This window comes from Ambystoma mexicanum (genome assembly GCF_040938575.1).
Source record: "Ambystoma mexicanum isolate Mex_15411 chromosome 12 unlocalized genomic scaffold, UKY_AmexF1_1 Mex_chr12_unloc.2, whole genome shotgun sequence".
In the NCBI taxonomy this organism is placed as follows: Eukaryota; Metazoa; Chordata; class Amphibia; order Caudata; family Ambystomatidae; genus Ambystoma; species Ambystoma mexicanum.
In genome coordinates, this window is record NW_027182323.1 from 13,557,918 (window position 1) to 13,577,737 (window position 19,820).

Below are 19,820 nucleotides of genomic sequence, written 5' to 3' on the forward strand. Positions count from 1 at the left end.
ATGCCTTCCCTTTCAAGCGGGAGACACGGGGCGTCGAACGTCCGACACCAAACAGGGTAGAACGGCGTCGATGAGGCGGCAGCTTCGATCCAAGCGGTGCTCGCCGACGACAGAGCGTTGGCGTCCTGCAAGGCAGAGGCGTGAGGGGCACCTCGATGACAATTGTTCTGGACTGCAAAGATTGTGAAGACGGGGCCCAGCAAGGGCATCGATTCGTTCGAGTCTTTGTGGTCTTCGGGTGGTGGGAAACCCACCGGCAGGTTTCTCCTCGGCGCGTTGGTTGTCCTCGACTTTCTCCGGCAGGATAAAGCGGTCGACGGTGCGGACGAGGGAGTCCTTCGATTCAAATTTTCTTAGGCAAGGAGCGGACGGCTCCGGTCGTCGGCGGCACGGCGTCAAGTGGTTCCCACGGCTGGGCAACACAACTTCGACGGGCCTCCAGCGGTTACACAGACCTGCGAACCCTGGTCGACGGCAATGGACTTCGATGGCAGCGATGTCCGGGTGCTTCACTTCGATCTCCTCGGCGGTCCCGTCTCGGGTCAGCAGCCTTTCGAGGGTCTGACTTGCAGGGCGCTTCGGCGAAGATGTAGCGGTGCTCGATGATCCCTCGGAGCACGGGAAGAGGGCGCCTTACCAGGTCCTCTCTCGGGTCAGTCCTCGACGAATTCGGCAGCTTTCAGATCGGTCGAAGCAAGTGCAACAGCAAGTCTTCTTCTTCCAGCTGGGCATCGAGGATCAGCAGTTCCAGTTACTCTTAGAGTGGAGACTCAGCTTCTGAACGCTTCTGAACAATTACCAGTGGTGAGAGGTCCCCAGATTTACTATTCTGTCTCTCATCCACACTGGTGGCACACACTCAGCAGCCAATCATACAGAAGGGCATTCATGCAGTCAGTCAGCCAATCAGGCACACAGTGCATTCAGGCCACACTCCTCCCTTTCAGACACTCACAACAAGGAATGTGGATTGGGACAAGTACCCAGCCATTCAACACTACACACTGCATTCAGGCCAGTTTCGGGCAGGGCTGTCTCAGTCTTTGTCTCTCATGCCAGAAACCAGACAACCACCACAAGGAGTGTATATTGGTCACACACTCCATTCACCCAGGTCCCACCCACAGGAGGTACCCACAACATACAGTCACTGGGAAGGCTCCAGTCAGTCTAGCTGGGCCTTCACAACAACACCATATATGGAACTTCCACCCAACAGCCAGTCAGGGGGAAGGGACAGAGTCAGGGCTTCCCAGGACTTTGGGAAAACAAGGTAACAGGCAATAGAAAGCAAGAGGCCACAGGGGCCATCTTGTTTCCTATCAGGAATCAACTGATCCCAATAACAGGGCCTGGGTATCCCAAAATGGAGGACACCCAGAGCACCTGTCAAATTCAGCATGGAGCTGCCACCAGCCCATACCCTGCTCTGTGGGCCACCCACAGGTGCCCAAAAACATACACTAGGGGCACAGGGTTGTACCCCTACCCATGGGTGCCATAAGGGTATCCCATGGGTCTGTTCACCAAACCAAAAGAGAGAGCTGCACTGCCAGGAGTCCCACATGGACTCCTGGGCAGAAAACACGACAGAACACACGATAAAAAGCAGTAAAGGACAAGGATTCAGAGGCCCTGTCCCTCTGATGCATTTCCAGCATCACAGTCGCCCCCCCCAGACTGAGGTGGAGGGTGTCTAATCTCCCACGGGATAGACACCCTCATCCAGACGGTCAACATACCTTCTGGAAAGGCCATCTGCATTATCGTGACTCTTCCCTGGTCTGTGCTCTATGGTGAAGTCTAGCCCTTGCAGGCTAATGGACCACCTGAGCAATTTCGGATTCTCACCCTTCATTTGCATAAGCCACTTCAGGGGCTTATGATCTGTTTGGACCTTGAAGGTAGACCCCGTAAGGTAGGGCCTAAAACGCCTAAGGCTCCAAACTATGCTAAAACACTCCTTTTCAACAGTAGCCCACCTAAGTTCTTTACCCTTGAGTTGTCTACTGATGAATATGATAGGATGTTCTCTCCCTTTGTCATCTAACTGGGACAGGACAGCTCCAATTCCGGTGTCGCAGGCATCCGTCTGGACGATAAAGGGTGGGCTGTAGTCAGGCGCACACAACACAGGTGCCCTACACAGACTTTCTTTCAAGCCATCAAAGGCCCTCTGACAGTCTTCGGTCCAATTAACCTTCCTAGGCTGTTTGGGTGAAGTTAGAGCTGTCAGGGGGGCAGCTATGGTTCCATAGTCTGCCATGAAATTGCGATAGTACCCAGTGAGGCCCAAAAAGGCTCTCACCTGGGTTTGAGTAGTGGGAGTCTCCCAGTTCTGTACATCCTGTACTTTACTGGAGAGAGGTTGGATTTGACCCCCTCCTACCTCATGACCAAGATAGGTAACTTTCCCCTGAGCTATCTGGCACTTGGTGGCCTTGATAGTGAGGTTAGCCCTTTTCAAGGCCTGCAACACCTTATCCAGATGTGTCAAATGCTCTTCACAGGTGGAATTGTAGACGGCAATGTCGTCTAAGTAAGCCACACAAAAGGCTTCCAGCCCACTGAGCGCATGGTTGACCATTCTCTGGAAGGTGGCAGGGGCATTCTTCATCCCAAAAGGCATGACCCTAAACTGGTAGAGTCCCTCAGGTGTTGAGAAGGCTGTCTTTTCCTTGGCATGGTCCGTCAGAGCTATTTGCCAATAGCCTGAGGTAAGGTCAAAGGTGCTCACAAATTTGGCAGCACCTATGGTGTCCACGAGCTCATCAGCCCTGGGCAATGGGTGCGCGTCAGTTTTGGTGACGGCATTGACTCCTCGGTAGTCCACACAGAACCTCCAATCCTTGGTACCCGCCTGGGAACTTGCCTTGGGGACAAGGACCACTGGACTGGACCAGGGACTGGTTGAGGGTTCAATAACACCCAGATCCAACATCTTGGCGACCTCAGCCTGGATGTGGTTCTTGACGGTATCTGACATACGGTAGCACCTGCTTTTGACAGGCACACTGTCACCAGTGTCAATTTCATGCCTACACCACGGTGTAAGGCCTGGCATCAGTGAAAACAGAGAGGCATACTGTTGGAGCAAAGCCATGCAGGCCCTCTGTTGCTCTGTTGTCAAATCCGGATAGAGATGTACTCCCTCCACTGAGCCATCCTGAGGGTTGCTATGCAGCAAATCAGGAAAGGGCTCACTCTCATCCTCTTCTTGCCCTGAAGCTAGCAAGAGACATGAGACTTCTGCTCGCCGGTGGAAAGGCTTGAGCCTGTTGACATGGAATACCTGAGGGGCTACCCCAGAGGCTCCCATGTCAACCAGATAATTGACTTCGCCCATCTTGGAGATGATCCTGAGGGTCCAGTCCACTTGTCTGCCAAATCTCTAGGCTTGGTAGGCTCCATCACAAGGATTTCCTGTCCCGGAGTCCAATCCACTTGCGAGGCTTTAAGGTCATGCCAGTACTTATTCAATTCCTGGCTGGCCTTGAGATTTGCTGTTGCCTGACCCATAATCTGTGTCATCCTCCGTCTGAGGCCTAACACATAGTCCCCCTCTTGCTTGGCGGGACCTGGAGGGGTGGCTTCCAAGCCTTCTCTGATCAAGGCGAGGGGCCCCCTCAAGGGATGTCCAAAGAGTAACTCAAAGGGGCTGAAACCAACACCCTCTTGAGGTACCTCTCTGTAAGCAAACAGCAGGCATGGCAGGAGGAGATCCCATTTCCTCCTTAGGGGTTCTTCCAAAGCCCCTAGCATGCCCTTGAGAGTTTTATTAAATCTCTCAACCAGACCATTGGTCTGGGGGTGGTAAGAGGTGGAGAATTTGTAGGTTACCCCGCACTCTTTCCACATGGTTTTCATGTAACTAGACATGAAGTTGGATCCTCTGTCAGAGACAACCTCCTTGGGGAATCCAACACGGGTGAAAATGCCCAGGAGAGCCCTGGCAACCACCTTGGCAGTAACAGTCCGAAGGGGTATTGCCTCAAGGTACCTGGTGGCATGATCTACCAAGACCAGGATGAACCGATGTCCACCTGAAGTGGGAGGGTCAAGGGGACCGACGATGTCGATGCCCACCCTCTCAAATATTGTGCCAACCACTGGCAATGGCTGCAGTGGGTCAATGACACTGCCTCCAGTCTTGCCAGACAACTGATAAGTTGGGCAGGTCCTGCAGTGGGACTCTACCTCTACTCCTATCCATGGCCAGTAGAAATGGGCAGAGAGCCTCTGCTTAGTCTTCTTGGTCCCAAGATGACCAGCCAAGGGCACCTCATGCGCCAACTGCAGTAGGAAGGGCCTGTAAACCTGGGGTACCACCAACCTCTTGAGGGCACCAGGTTCAGGCTTAGTGGGCTCACTAACAAGGAGCTCACCCTCCCAATAATTCCGGAATGTCCTAGGCACTTCTCCTTGTGCCTGGGACAGGGCCTGTTTCCTCAGTCCCTCGAGAGAGTGGCACTCTCTCTGTCCCTTACAGAAGTCTGCCCGGGAGGGTCCCCCTTCATCTAACAAGCATTGAAGGTCGGGATGATCCTCCGGGTTGAGAACCTCTCCCACAGGAGAGTCTTCTGTCTCTTCTCCCACAGGAGTTGAGTTTGGGTTTTCCACTGGACCCAGCCCGTCCGGAGCATGGATCCCAATGGGTGCTGTCGGAACAGCAGGAAGAGAAGGTGTTCCCCCCACAGAGGTGGCCTTCTTGGTCTTCCTTCTTCTTGCCTTAGGCCTCGCCTTTGGCTCGGGTACCTGACTCACAGCCAGACCCGGTGTCACCTGTGACTTAGTGATTGCAGCAGCAGTCATGGGAAGACCATCCAAGATCAACCCCAACTCTACTAGATCATTTCCTAACAGAATGTTAGCAGGGACATTGTCCTGAACCAGGACAGGAAGCTTTGCTGTCTTGTCTCCAATCATGAGTGTGACTAAGGCTACAGGCGATAATTTGGGAGGCCCACCAGCTAACCTGGTGGTTCTCAGAGGAGCACCTACATAGTCCTCTGGCTTGAGCAGGGTCCTGTCCACCACTGTCATGCTTGCCCCAGTGTCTCTCAAACCAATAGAAGGCTGGCCATTCTAGGGGACACTTCTCAAAAACCTACGGGTGTTCTGTGGGATAGTCGCCAGTACTTCTGCATACTGGTCCCAGGCCCCAAGGGACACTAAGGAAATCTCTACCAGAGCACCAAATGTGATCCCGGTAGAGGAGGGGAGGACAGTGGCCTCCACCTCAGACACGGGGTAAGGGTAGGTCAGGCTGACAGCCTGTACTCCAAGTGCCTTACCTTTACACTTGGAGTCACCCCTTCTGTGATCCAGAGCCCCACAGTCCCAACAAGTGCCAGGAGTGCGGGGTACGGTACTGGAACCACTGGGAGCCTGCTTTGCAGCAGGTGGACCACTACTCTTATTCCCACCCACAGATGACTTATCCCCACTAGATGTTTGGGTCTTGGGAGAGGAAGGTTTAGGTTTACCCGACTGTGACTGCTTGTGGGACTCCTCAGCTTTCTGAGAGGCCCCCTTTTCTTTGTCCTTGTCCTTCCCACTGGAGTCCTTAGGGGACACCCGGTGGGAGACCCACTTGTCAGCCAACCTAGCCAGCTTAAAGGGGTCCAAAATGTTCTGGTCAGCCACATACTGACGCAGCTCTGGTGAACAGGCTTCAGAAAAATGCTCAAAAAACAAGAGGTGGGACAATTCAACAAAAGTCTTAACCTTGTATCCATCAATCCACCCCATCATGTTCATGTGCGCAGCACTCACCCAGTCAACCCAAGACACATTTTCTCTTTTCTTAAAATCCCTGAACCTTTTAAGGTATTGGGTAGGTGTCTTGCCAAACTTGGCAATCAAAGCAGACTTCATACACTCATACTGACCCCTTTCTTCCACACTCAGCTTCAGAATACAGTCATATCCAGTTTGAGGCACTCTGCTTAACAAACACTTAGCCCAATCTCTTTTATCAACATCATGAATCGCACAAGCCATTTCAAACGCTTCAATCCATTGGAGGATATCTGAACCCTCCACAAATACACCAACCAAATCTTTCATAAACTTGGTGGCTGGGGACCTGACACTCTCACTGGTTTTAGCTGAAGTCTCCACTCTAGCTTTCTCTAGCTGGATTCTCTGACATTCAGTGTCCTGGCTCTTGAGTTCAAGATCCCTATTCTTGAGCTCCACTTGTTGAGCCAACTCCTCTTTCTTAAGTTCAGCATCTATTTCCAACTTGCGGTATTCAAAAGCCAATTTCATCCTTAATTACTCAAGCTCCAAGGAATTGCTGGGGTTTGGAACAGAGGCAGCAGGAATGGCGGCATTCCCAGAAACAGATTCAGCAGAAACCCCAGGGGCAGAGTCCTCATTGGTTGCATTCCCCCCCTCATCAAGAGTTTCACCATCAGTCTGGTAGTCCACCAGGGCAGCTATCAGCTCAGCCCTAGACTTATCCACAAAGTCTAACTCCCTGGCTTCACTAGCACTCTGGAGAGCCTCCAAGCTCATTCGAGTCAATTTGCCATTTGCAATAGACTCCATTGTTTGTAATGCAGTTATCTTGTACACAACTAAACCTTAATTTAATAAAGTGCAGAAATTTTGTAAGTGGCACGGTTATACACTGATTCTTAAAACCATAAGCATCCCACCGCTGCCACCAGTGTAAAGACTGGTAGGGGGTGGTCTGTACTTCTGCTCTCTATATGGTAGAGGGGAGGCACAGAGGACCCCAGCCTAGATTCTCTATTCGGTAGCTATGGTCGAGCAATCAAGGCCTAGCTTCTCAGGAGGTGATGCAGGCTGGTTCTTAAGTACAGTGTAGTCCCCAAGCCCCCACAAAGGAATGTCCACACACTGTATTGGTTAGAACACAGTCTTTATATAATCAATATTCAAGGTTATGTACACTTATCATAATAACTCACTTTGTACTTAGGAAAATCAACAATGGCAAATATATACAATTCTAAAGTGGTACCACCCTTTGTATTAGATCTCATTAAAGTGCATCAACAATACTGTAACAATGTCACACAGATCAATAGAGTGAAACCAGCAATAGAGAGAGGAGAGAAAATAAGATGGTTGAGCAATAGGCAGAATACTGGCCCCTACCACTAGACACAGTTCTGTGTGGAGATCCCCCCACCTGGGCAACCTGTAAAATAAAGATATAGCACAAGCCCAGTCCATATATTGTTCTGCAAGTCTTATTCCCTCCTATAATGTTTTTACCCCCCCAATGTACCTGGTGGAGTCGAGTTCTTCGAAGAGGCGTCGACAGATCCTTCTTGAGCGACCCCCTTTCATGCGGGAGTCACGGATTGTCGAGAGGCGTCGAGAAGCGTCGAGGAACTCGGCGTTCGGCGCCGGGGAATCGACGGCCCTTCTTGAATGCCTTCCCTTTCAAGCGGGAGACACGGGGCGTCAAACGTCCGTCGAGGAACTCGGCGTTCGGCGTCGGGGAATCAACGGCCCTTCTTGAATGCCTTCCCTTTCAAGCGGGAGACACGGGGCGTCGAACGTCCGACAACAAACAGGGTAGAACGGCGTCGATGAGGCGGCAGCTTCGATCCAAGCGGTGCTCGTCGACGACGGAGCGTTGGCGTCCTGCAAGGCAGAGGCGTGCGGGGCACCTCGATGACAATTGTTCTGGACAGCAAAGATTGTGAAGACGGGGGCCCAGCAAGGGCGTCGAGTCGTTCGAGTCTTTGTGGTCTTCGGGTGGCGGGAAACCCACCGGCAGGTTTCTCCTCGGCGCGTTGGTCGTCCTCGACTTTCTCCGGAAGGATAATGCGGTCGACGGTGCGGACGAGGGAGTCCTTCGATTCAAATGTTCTTAGGCAAGGAGCGGATGGCTCTGGTCGTCGGCGGCACGGCGTCAAGTGGTTCAAGTGGTTCCCACGGCTGGGCAACACAACTTCGACGGGCCTCCAGCGGTTACACAGACCTGCGAACCCTGGGCGACGGCAATGGACTTCGACGGCGGCAATGTCCGGGTGCTTCACTTCGATCTCCTCGGCGGTCCCGTCTCGGGTCGGCAGCCTTTCGAGGGTCTGACTTCCAGGGCGCTTCGGCAAAGATGTAGCAGTGCTCGATGATCCCTCGGAGCACGGGAAGAGGGCGCCTTACCAGGTCCTCTCACGGGTCAGTCCTCAACGAATTCGGCAGCTTTCAGATCGGTCGAAGCAAGTGCAACAGCAAGTCTTCTTCTTCCAGCTGGGCGTCGAGGATCAGCAGTTCCAGTTACTCTTAGAGTGGAGACTCAGCTTCTGAACGCTTCTGAACAATTACCAGTGGTGAGAGGTCCCCAGATTTACTATTCTGTCTCTCATCCACACTGCTGGCACACACTCAGCAGCCAATCATACAGAAGGGCATTCATGCAGTCAGTCAGCCAATCAGGCACACAGTGCATTTAGGCCACACTCCTCCCTTTCAGACACTCACAACAAGGAATGTGGATTGGGACAAGTACCCAGCCATTCAACACTACACACTGCATTCAGGCCAGTTTCGGGCAGGGCTGTCTCAGTCTTTGTCTCTCATGCCAGAAACCAGACAACCACCACAAGGAGTGTATATTGGTCACACACTCCATTCACCCAGGTCCCACCCACAGGAGGTACCCACAACATACAGTCCTTGGGAAGGCTCCAGTCAGTCTAGCTGGGCCTTCACAACAACACCATATATGGAACTTCCACCCAACAGCCAGTCAGGGGGAAGGGACAGAGTCAGGGCTTCCCAGGACTTTGGGAAAACAAGGTAACAGGCAATAGAAAGCAAGAGGCCACAGGGGCCATCTTGTTTCCTATCAGGAATCAACTGATCCCAATGGCAGGGCCTGGGTATCCCAAAATGGAGGACACCCAGAGCACCTGTCAAATTCAGCATGGAGCTGCCACCAGCCCATACCCTGCTCTGTGGGCCACCCACAGGTACCCAAAAACATACACTAGGGGCACAGGGTTGTACCCCTACCCATGGGTGCCATAAGGGTATCCCATGGGTCTGTTCACCAAACCAAAAGAGAGAGCTGCACTGCCAGGAGTCCCACATGGACTCCTGGGCAGAAAACACGACAGACCACACGATAAAAAGCAGTAAAGGACAAGGATTCAGAGGCCCTGTCCCTCTGATGCATTTCCAGCATCACAGGCGGCGCGGCCCCCTCTGCCGCTGCCCGCTTTTTGAGGACTATAGGACCATCGCGGAACTGCGAGTAGACCGGACAGCGCAATCCGGATATTGGCCTTCGGGAGCCGGTTGAGAAGTATCCCGCCCGCGGTTGGCGAGTGTCCAGACGTGGTTCAGACGAGGGGAGGTGGCGAGCCGCTTGGAGGGGTGCACGCAGTCGAGCAGCCCCGCATCAAGAGAACTTGGTGAATATGCCACGGCCAACAAGCAATGTGAAATTGTGAGGGAGGGGGGAGGAATAGAATACGGGAGACGGGAGGTGTTACACAGGTGCGCGGCGAAGGTTTGATAATTTAGTGTTGACGGTGAAGTGAATGGTAGCTGGACAAGTGCGAGAGCAGTCCGCTACGTTACGGAAGAGGAGGGGGCGGAGCACGAAAACATCACGTGCGGCCGCTCGTAGACACTGATTGGCCTAGGTCGCGACCACATGTAAGGGTGTGTGTGTGTGCGGTTTCCTACGATTTGGTGATTATTGATCAATGAGTAGATGAGGATCCCTATTGATCGAGCAGAAAACTCGATAGATAGATGACGTTTCCCTCTAGGTGGTAGCTAGCTGGTTTCCTAATACGGAAGATAATTGGCTGGTTAAGCCCTCCTGTCGAGGGGCGTATCACACGCGAGGCGACATAGTGTGCGCAGTCTGATTATATTGTTGATTACCTTGTTCCAGGCATGACAAGAGGACAGCTGTGGGATTAACGGGGGTAGATTGCAAGAGTATTTCGAACTTTTAAAAACATGTAAAGAACTGACCAGTAGTTTTGGAAGAGATCGGTGACGTCACCAGTAGGGCCTTCATAGGATATCTCGAACACAAGGCATTTTTCGGAGCGTGGTGGGGAAGAGAATAATGGTAAGGGAGGGGAGACGGAGATAAACGGTAACGAGTAGATCGGGGCAAGGTGAAAAGGGGGACGTGGTCGCGCACGTAGAACGCCGGCAACGACAAGTGAAGAAAGAGGAGGAGGGGTAAAACAAAGTGGGATGGCTGTATAAGAACGTCACACGGGGCATGCAGCCGCAGGGGGCTACGTGCGCCTCGGCCGTAGGGGGCCGTAAAGGTGTTCGGTAAAGGAAGAAAAGAAAGAAAAGAATATACAAATGCAAATGCTATATTTTACTATTTTTCCTTAGCGGACAATCTCAAGTCCCCAAAATTACGGGGCCAGGTAAAGATCTGAGATTGTATAGCATACACTATTAGCAAGATAACCGCTGCCAAATAGGGGTAGGATAACAAGTGAAGTGCTACTATGTCATACGGGACAGGATCGGGAGGGTGGGGGAACACCCTCACTACCCCGCTACAGCACATATGTAAAACACTGTCACCCCATAGGGAGAAACTGATCAAGTACAGCATAGAATGGACACAGGGGACGGACAACAAAATGACGACTCCATGGCCGCCTAATGGCAGTTTCGATCCATATACCCAACATTCATTATTAACCCATCTGCATAACACATACAAGGGGAAGAGGTTGACACACCACGTGGAGGTGTTTAACTTATGCAGGATGTTCCAAGGGTCCCGACCAGGACCAAATGGAATGTTCACTATGGGGGAAACAACGGAAGAGAAGAAGGTTAAGGAGGAAGGAGAGAATGGGGAAAAAGAGAGTGAAGGCACACAGAACACGGGGAACGGACAAGAGGGAGGAGAAAAGAGTAACAACCTAAACGAAAAGGAAATAAGAAAGGAACAGAGCGACGATATGCCCCTAGCGAAAGTAGTGAAAACTGAGGAAGGGGGGTTATATCCTTTGACAGAACTACGAGAAATAGTAAGAGAACAATTAAGGGCGGCTGAGGGGTACTCGAACCCGGCATACAGCCCGCCACCATATACAGCTACAGGTGGCCACACGGGAGGGGAGCAGACTAGTACGACGGGATCAGCTCGTACGAAGATGCCCGCAGGGGAGGGGAGGATTGGCGAAGAACAAATTGCAGGAATAGGACATGATGAGTGGGTAGCTGCGCAGGTATTATTAAAATTACGAGGTTCATTAACAGGAGAAGAAATGGAGGTAGTAAGGAAAATGGACGAGGATAATACCAGGAAGAGTGAAATGAAAGGGGAAGAGGGGAAAAGAAAGGAGGAAGAGCTGTTACGACAAAAGGAAGAGATTTTGGAGGAACGATTAGCAGAATTAAGGGATGAGCAGAATGCACTGATCAAGCAGCTTGAGAGAGAGGAAAGAGAGAGAGCACGGGAAAGGAAAGAAAGTAAGAATGAGTTGGAAAAATGAGGGAACGAACTGAGGAGCAAAAGAGAGAAGCCGAAAGGGTAAAGGCAGTAGCAGAAAGGGTATCCAGAGCAACACTGCGTGACAAGAAAAGAGAGGAAGAAGAGAAAGAAAAAGAAATGAAAATATGGAAGAGGAGATTACTATCAGAAACGACAAAGAAATACGAAGAAGGGAGGATGATAGAGAGTATATTAGAGCGGGAAAGAGCGAGATGGGAAAGGAAGAGAGAAGAAGAAAGGATATTGGAACAGACGAGTAGTGAAGTAATGGAGGAATTAATAAAGAGAACAGAGGAAATTGGTAGAGAACTATAGGAGAAAAAAGAAGGGGAAAAAGAAGATAGGAGAGGGGAGAGTGAAGTAAGGAGGTATGTACGCAGAGACACAGAAGTAGCAACAACATCAGCACAAAGGGGAGCAATTGGCAAAGAAGAAACAGGAGGAACGGATCTAATAGACTTAAAAACAGTAACGATCGGGGGGAAAAAGACAGATTGGGGGTTGTCACTCCTGGATGGCTTTTGTAGTGAGGAAGAAGAAGGAATGGAGAAGGAAGGAAGAAATAGTGAAAGGGGAAGCCTAGATAAATTATACATCACCCGGACAAATAGAGAATCACCATGGGCCTGCAGGAGAATAGAAGAACTGGAGGGAAGTGAGGGGGAAGAGCGAGGAATGGCGGGAAGGCAGACACGTGTAGCTACACCCTCATCAGCCCGTCCAACGTGCTCCACCACCCCACACTCATCCCGTGCAACATGCCCACCTACACCCGCACCCACCCCTCATGAACTGAGACCCTATGCAGGAAGGCTTAGAGATCTCCCTGGACGAAGGCAGGAAGAACGAATACACACGCCCACATCAAATAAAGGAAATGATAAAAGAAGGGGAAGAGATGGAGGAGAAACAGTTACGAGCAGGGGAAATATGGACACAATTGACAATGTAGACGACACGGAAGAAGAGGAGGGGTACACGGACTCGACTTGGGGGAACCCAGGGGGTCAAACAGGACACAACTTAATGCCACTTCTGGAGAGGGGAGGGGTTAGACCACAATACGTCCCTTGGAAGCATGCAGACAAGGAAAATATAAAGTGCAGGCTCCCATCATTAAGTGGAGGTGCGGGAAAATGGATATATGAAATGGAAAAACACACCGCAGGACAGAAACTGGCAGTAGGGGATGTAAAGGGCCTTCTAATATCAATATTGGGAGATGCAGCAGATGACATCTGGAAGAGAGCAGGCTTCCCAGGGGTCACAATAACAAACACATCACACGATGGGGCACCATTCGCAAACTGCAGACATGCATTATGGCAAGCGCTGAGGGTACAGTACCCAGACACATCAGACATAGGAGCAATTACATCACGCAAGATGCGTGAGAACGAAGATCCTGTTGATTATATCCAGGAAATTCAAGAGAAGTTGCGTATGGAAACTAGAGAACAATGGGACAAAACACCAGCAATATTCTATCGCATACTAATACAAGGGCTCCCAGAAGCAGTTCAGAAACAACTGAAGAAGGTAGTGGGGATGGAAGCAAAAGCATGGCCAGAAATACAACTGACGATAGTACATCATTGTAGGACATGGCAAGAAAAGATGAAACAAAAGGAAGAGGATAGAAAAGCGGAAGAGGCTAAATTGGTACAGAAAAAACTTACTAAATACACGATGGAAGGTGCACTAATAACTACACCTGCAACAATGACTCAAAACCCCACACAAGTAGTGGCTGCACAAGATCCCTCCCAAATACAATCATCACAGATTGTAGCACAACAGCTGCCACCACCCCAACCATACACGACTAACATGGGAGGAGGATACTCAACGCCAGGAGCTGGATATTATAATTATAACAGGGGAAGGGGAGGAATGATGAGGGGGAGGGGATACGGCTATAACACACAACAGCAAGGGAGAGGATTAAGAAATTTCTACCCCACCGGGCAACCAGTATACCAGAACAATTCAGGGAGCTTTCCATGGCAGAACAGGGAACCACCGGTATGTTGGATTTGTGGATTACTAGGGCACATGTCACGCACATGTAGAATGAGAACAGGCACACCATCATGGGGAGAACAGGGACAACAAGGGCCTACAAGGGAACAGCAGGGCATCCAGCAACAGCAGGCACTCTAACCGGAAAATGTGCAGCAACAACTAGTAACACAACAACAGCCATAGACATATTCACTACCACAACAACAGGTAGCGATAACACAACAACCCCAAGTGCAGCAAGTACAGCAACCTGCCCAAATTCAAGACCATAAAATAACCTCTACCAATACACAACTACAACAAACACAACTGGGAAGGGTGACGGTCCTGGGACACAACCATTACACAGGAAGTGGTCAATCATTATTCCCTCAATAGGACAGCCCACAGACGGTGGGCTTCTTTTATTGGTGTGTCCCATCCTGTCGGTAACACCTAATAGTGGGGAGGAACCACGCATAGAGGTAGCGATAGGTGACAAAAAATTATCATTCCTTGTTGACACCCGGGCGACCCGTTCTTGCATAAGGGAAGGTAAATTTAAGATGTCAGGTGAGGCCATGAACACCCAAGGATTCTCTGGGGCTAGGGGGTTGGTTCCCTTTACCGATAACATTCCCTTATCAATAGGGAATTATGACATGTCCGTCCCGCTTTTATATTCTAGGGCCTCACCAGTAAACATACTCGGGAGAGACATAATGAGCAGGTTGAATATGACGATCTCCTTTACGGAGGATGGCATAATTTGCTCCACTCCAGGAATAAACATGCTCACTGCACGACAAATTATGCAAGCATACTGTGGACAGACAGTGATTAGGGCTGAGCCAGTAGATGGCGAACTGTTCCAGTACGGAACAGACATGGCATTCGCATGGATGCCAGGAATAGAAGGAAAGATCTGGAGGAGGCCAACAGCCTATTTGTTTAGACCAGAAACACCAGCCAATTAACCAGAAGGAAAGGTGATTTCAGTGAGCATTATAGCAACTGCTGATTATATCGCAGCACATGCCCAAGACAGAGAAGGAAGAGCATGGAGGGCAGTGATAGCCCTAGCTGAGGGATGCAGGCTCACCCAGGTGTCAGACGAGGAGCTCTTTTCAGAAGAAAAGGAAGAAGGTGAAATGGTATTTATGATGAGTGTAGAAATATGGCTAAGAGTGACATACAAACAAGTGGCACAGAAAATTGCAATGGAACTTGAAACACCCACATCCACCCCAGTTCCCTTCTTTGAGGAGGATATGGCAAAAGTCCCAACATCATTATGGACTACTAGTTCCTATGACGTGGGGTGAATAAAGAGTATAGGGGGAGTAAGAATAAAATTGAAAAAAGGTGCAATACTCCCTAGAGTGAAGCAATACCCACTATCAAAAGAGGCAGATCTGGGCATATATGAAACAATCACGGCCCTTATAAATAATGGCATATTGGTACCATCAGAATCACCATGTAACACAGCCATATACCCAGTGCGCAAAGCTAAAGGAGGGTCTTGGCGTTTCATCCAGGACCTCAGGCCCTTGAACAACATAGTGGAAGCAGAATACCCCATAGCAGCAAACCCGGCCACAATATTGTGTGGCATTCCAGCAGAGGCATCACGGTTTACAGTGATAGACCTTAAAAATGCCTTTTTCTCAATACCCCTGCATCCAGACTCACAAGATCTAACAAGCTTCACGTACAGAAACACAAAATGGAAACACACCAGATTGCCACAAGGGTACTGCGAGTCACCCTCAATTTTCAACAGAGTAATACAGATGGACTTGGGAAACATTGAATTGGAAAGCACAGTGTTGGAGTATGTTGACGATATAATAATTTGCAGCACAAGCGAAAAAAGATGCAGAGAGGACTCATTGAAGATGCTGACAATATTGGCTGAAAAGGGTTACAAGGTAGACAAAGAAAAGTTACAGTACTGTCAGGAACAGGTATATACCCTCTTGTTTAAAGTGTTCATTTAGTGTTTCAGCTCCCTGCTGGTTTCCTGTCTGTGTTATGTTATGCAGAGGCCAATAGACCTGCCCCATGATCTATATTTACCCCCTCCTTCCATTGCGTTGGCTAGGATTGAAGCCAAGGTGTGGCTGACGGTTTGCACATTATTCGCTAAGGAAGCATCAGTTGTCACACGCTAAATGCTGTCTCTTTAAATGTGTACTCACCGGCCAAAGGCGGACATCTTTAAAAGGTGTTAACTTAGCACAGACCTTTTTACCCTGTTTGCAGCTCTTTGGTGTGGGGCAGAGAATATTCTTGGAGATTAATAAAGTTCCAGGTGGGGCTCATGTTATGTGTCCTCAATGATAAAACCAGGGAAATCACCCTCTTCACTTTGCTTTAGGAAACATCTCCAATGTAATATATGCGCCACCCAGATGCCTTAGATGGGTTTTCCCAGCTGGAGCCACCTCCCCCCCAAACATCATTATGAAACAAAACCTCACAAGCCCCCCCTTGCATCTTCAGCCGGCCCTACGGCATGGCAGACAGATTGGAGCATTTTTAACCTGACCTGCTTGAAACATTTTGTGTGATCACATTTTGAAGGGTAACCCCCTGAAATGTCTCACGCGCCATCTCATGTGTAGAAGTCTGACTATTATTGCCAGATGTTAGCATCAACATACAAGGTTTGAATGAAAGGGGAGAAGGCCACTGGAAGCCAAGTCAAGAAGCTTGTGTAGAGGTAAGTGAGGTTAATCTTATGTTGAAAGTTTGAACTGAAAGCCGTCAGTGAAGAGAGTGAAACACAAAGTCTAGAAATTCCCCAACAAACCAAGAAAAAAGGGAGAGCATTTTGTTGGGGGGGAATTCTCCCGGGGTCGGCTGGGCCGTCCGCGGACCTGCGGGCAGGGAGGCCCCAACTCCTCCTGCGTATCCCAAAAATGAGTATGAGGCACACGCAAGAAGCAAGGTGATTCTGCTGTTTATTAAACAAAACGGCAGGGATGGGTCAAGGATCGTACGCGTCCATCCTGACTCTCTCTCAAAATTCGTGGGGCTCGCAGGCCCTTTTTACCTCAGTATGATGCGCTACTTGCGTCACCTGGGAAAGTTAGCAAAAAACCTATCGCCACTCTGGATTGGTTCCTCGAGTGGTAGGGTTAGTATAGCATACGTATAGAGAGCGCTGTTAGTGGTTGAGGGTCAGTCAGGTGGTATACTTGGGTTGTCCCTTCTATTAGATACATGAACATTGTTACATGAAGACCTCTGAGGATTGGCTAATGTTAATGGCGTCAGTGATAAGTGCCCCATCTTCTGATTGGTCCACTCGCGAGCCCCCCAGTCTGGGACCATCGTTGTTCCCAGCTCACGGTGCACCTGTCATTTGCAACAATGTATAACTATTGGTATGTGCAGACAATGCAAGGATTTGTTCATATGCTGGAGGGCAGACTACTCCCACCGCCGCAGATGTCCATTGAGTCACTTCATTGTTGCTGCCTGTGTCTCAAAACGTGGGATCCAGGCGCCTCCTTCCTCCTGGGTCTGGCACCCTGTCAGGTTCGGCTTGGTCACGTGAGGAGAGACCGTGGTTGAGGCAGAATTCTGCACATTTCATATTGCATTTTTCACTGTGTGTCTGGCTTAGTTTGCAGGTGTGACCTTGGCTTTGGCTTGTGGCATGCGAGTTTGCAACATTGTGCCCTTGACTGTCTGTTCTCGCCGGGCTCATTCTGCAGGGTCAGCAATTGTACTCTGGCTCGTTCAATGTTCGTGGAGGCTCTTGCTTGCGACCTACTTGGGCCTGGTGCATAGGTGGGGATGTTTGATGCACGGCGCTTTAAGTTACGGTGTCATATTGCTTTATCCCCAGTATCATGTCTTTGTTATATTTCTCATTGCAATGCATGGGTTAGGAGAAGCGTCAGCAAGTATTTTAGATGAGTTTGTTCTGCGTCTTGCGTTTCTGCATTTTGAAAAACCTATGTGAAAAATAATAAAGATGCGCGTCAGTGGGTGTGTCCGTCACCTACGTCATAGCACTGAATATGTTCTTCGTGTGGATTGGTGTGGGAGTGTCCAGTGTGCATGTTGCACGGGTGTTCTGACCGTTGGCTAGGTCGTCATGGCATCTCTAACGATGTGTTTATTTACTGTTGAATGGTTCAGTCGAGTTCATCCATGCCGCAGGTGTCGGTTTGGGCAGGGCAGGCTGGTGGGCAGGCTGGTGGGCACATCCGTATGTTCCTGTACCAGGGTATTTGGTTGTCTGTTAGATAGGCAAACTCCTCTCGTGGCGGGTGTCTGGGCCGCGATCCTCTAGGCCAGGGGCGTGAGGGGATTGGTGGGAGTCTTTTGTTCCATTCTCCTACTTCACTCCCCCCTCTGGTCGACTTGTCGACCACAAACATATCTTTTTCCTTATCTCCTCTTACTCTCCATATTTTAGTTACTCCTCCCAAGTGTCCATAGTAGTTGACATGGTCTTCAAATGACCAATACATATATACACAGGTTCCTCCAGGTGTGCATTATACCCATTTCCCTATGTAGCTCCTTGGGTTTCTTGGGTTTTCGAGCTTCATGGAATGGTGGGTCCAGGTGGTTGGTGATGATCTGTTTGCGCAGTTTTTCTCTTTCTTTTATTATTGTGTCTGTGTGCTGACCATCATCTGCCGGCATCAAGGGGTGCATACCAACTATTTCGACCATTTCGTCTGTAGTGCGTGCCTTCCGGGCCTTCCAAAATCTTATTATGATCAGTGCAGCTCCAGCCAGTATTATGCATCCAACTATAATCTTCAGTCCGTCCGACAGCCAAGATGGTATCCATGACCATAACATTGAAAACCAGCTGTTATCCTTCTTCACTCCTTCACTTTCTTCCATCATTTTGGAGTGCATCTGGGTCAGTTGTGATACTGCTTCTGTTAGTGTACCATTGTCAGCATCGTTAGCAGGAATAAATGTGCAGCATGATTGTCCTATCTTTGCGCAAACTCCTCCTTCCATTGCTGTAAGGAGATCTAATACATATCTTTTCTGTAGTGCTACCATCCTCACTGCTCGCAGTTCCTCTTTTATTGCGTTGAATCCATTTACTGTAGAATTAATTGTCATCATTAGCTCCCATCGATTTATCTGGAGCCATTTTGCGTTTGCGTAAGCTTGTAGTCCCGGCTGTATTATTGACGAGAAGAACATTGCTGCTCTGCTGAATAGTCTGTGTTCTGGTGGGATTGAAGTGAGTGCTGTTTCCGACCTTCCCCATAGGTAATTTCCTGTCAGAGGTTCTCCTTGTCTCTTCGTTCTATTCAGGACATTGTTGTTGTTGTCGTTTTCATTCTCTGACCCCTTCTGATGTTTTACAGATCTCTTCTTCCTCTTGTTTCCTTCATCCATTTTAGGGAAATTCGCCATGTTCACATGTTTCTGGGGCCCCACTAGTGATGGTACATTAACATGTACCATTGTGCATATACCATTCCACAGAGGGGGCAGTGTGTGGTATGCCTTGTTTCCGCAGGCCCAGTAATGGTCCATTAATACTGCTGTCCCTGCTCCCCCCTCAGGTAACTCCATCACACTGGCACAGTTGGTGTTGTATCCCACGTCCACTTCTCCTCTATGCTGGTAGCATACCTTAGGTGCAGACAGCGGCAGTATGCTTATTGGGTCTTCATCCTTCTCCATCCATGCCAGCATGGGTACGTACTTGCCCCAAATCGTCCAACATCTGTTATTGTGTTCATCAATAGTTGTAATATTTTCTCTTGTTACCATGTTGCTGCCAATCACTCCTATGTCCCATTTGTTGTCCATGTACACCTTCCCTGTTATTGTTACCAGTGGTCTTTCCCAACATCCTTGTTTACCAGGAACTTCAGTGGCGTACCAGTCACATGGTAGGTATTGTTTTGTTACTTTCTTCGTTTCTCCCTTTTCAGGACCACTTGTCATGTATCTGAATGCTTCAGCATGCAAACTGCTCTTGTGATAACTCAAATAAGTCTTGAGGAAGTTGTTTTCGTATGGATATGTGTCTCGCGTTTTCCACACCAGTTTCACCACCGTCCCTTGAAATCTCCCTTTCGTTTGGAACAGTGCCAGGTACATTATAATACATCGTACTGTCTTTTCATCTATTTCCGTGGCAACGAATGTTCGAGAAGCGCTCATGGCGTATGGGATCAATGAGCAGACGTAGCAGCTGTCTTCTGTTATCTGCTTACCTATTTGGGTCATGTGTTGGTACCACATGTTGTTCGAGACGTGTGCTGAATCTGTTATGTAATTATCAATACCTTTATTATCTGAGTATGTGCTGCGTTTAACTCTATTTCCCTTATGT